Genomic DNA, 1,665 nt, shown 5'->3' on the forward strand with positions numbered 1-1,665 from the left:
CGGGGTCCGCACCCCTGAACGCCCCCACGGGGGTGGAGGAGAAGCGAGGGGCCCGCTGGCAGAACGAGAAGAGCGGTCCCATCCACGAGGGATGTCCGTCCCTCGCCTGGCGCGGCTTAGGCCCGGCCCGGGAGAGCGCACCAACACCACATCGATCGGCTGAGAGAGCGCGAGAGAAGCGAGGCATCGCGGAGTTCCCCCCCTGGCGAGGAGGGGGACCGAGCCCCGAAGGAGTGCGGGCAAAGGACAGCAACCCTCCGGAGAGGGGAGAGGCCTGTTTCAGCCTTCGCCCGCACTTCCGACTTCAGGGCAATGTCCGGCCCCGACCGGACCCACCCCCGACGAGAGCGAGGAGGACGCCTGACACGCGAGGCTGGGGGGGGGCCCGTTGGCGCCGAGGACACGGACACCGGGCTGGCCTCGGGCACCTTAGACCGGAGGAGCGACAGCCACGGCCGGGGACACCGCCCCCGGGTGCACGCGAGAGCCGGCGCACAGGGCCCAGGCGGGCGGCTCAGGCGGCGGGAAGCCAGGGAGGAGTCCTCAAGACAGGCCCCCAGCTCCTCACACGCACCCGGGGGAACGACCGGTCCCGATCCTCACGGCGGAGAGCCACCGAGAGAGAGCGTGTCAGCGTACATCTCGCGGTCCAATCCGGCCCCGTCACACCGGAAAAGGACCGTTGCCCGGAGCGGGACCGATCTGCTCCCTCCCGCGGCACCCTCTGGAACAGCGACCCGGCCACCGGCACCTGGGACAGCCCCATCGCCCAGAGTCCCGGAACTCCAGGGGACAACTGGTCGACCCCGTGACTCGGCAGGGTCCAAGCCGCGCCAGAAGCCACGCGCCGACCCGGTGGCAGCGGCGGCGGCGGCGGCGGCGGCGGCGGCCGCCCGGGGAAAAGCGGACGCATCCCCGAGCGGATGGACGAACCCCCGCCCGCCCGAACCCCCGAGACACACACCCCGAAAGCCACCGGTCAGGACTCGGAGCGGACGGGGAGGGGGAGAGCGCGGCGACCACGCACGGGCGGGCGGGCGGGCGGGCGCCCGCAGCTGACGTCCCGCCTCGGAGCCGGCTCCGGAGGGCGAGGAGGTCGGATCATTAGCCCGGAAAGACCGGAGAAGAAAAAAACCTCTAAGTCCCCTTCCTTCGCGGCGCCGCGGACCAGGCGCCCCCGCGGCCTCACAGCCGGACCCCGTCACCCTCTCCCCGGCCCTCGTCTCACGGCGCCACCGGCCGGGCACGCGGGGAGAGCGGGTGCGGCAAGTCGCCATTCACCAAACACCGCCGTCACGCCAAGGTCCCCGCCCCTCAGAGCACCGGGGGACGCCACCGGGGCGGTGGGGAGGGGGCAGGTACCCGGAAAACGTCAGCCGCCGCCACCGCCGCCGCCGCCGCCGAGGCCCGGTCGGTGGGCGCCGTTTCACCAGGTCCGCTCCGCGCCGCTCCTCTCCGGCCCCGGTCCGGCCATCGGCCCCACTCGGCTCCGGACCCTGGAGCGATGCACCCACCGCCGGCGGAGCGCCAGCGCGGGCGCCCGGGAAGACTCGGGGCCGCCGCGGACCGTGGAGCGACAGCGCCACCCACCGGCGGAGGGACGGATCACGCGCCCGGGCCGGGACCCGGGCTCGGGCCGGCCATCGGCCCCGCTCCGGGCCGCCG

This window comes from Sorex araneus, chromosome 9, assembly GCF_027595985.1.
Source record: "Sorex araneus isolate mSorAra2 chromosome 9, mSorAra2.pri, whole genome shotgun sequence".
NCBI lineage: Eukaryota > Metazoa > Chordata > Mammalia > Eulipotyphla > Soricidae > Sorex > Sorex araneus.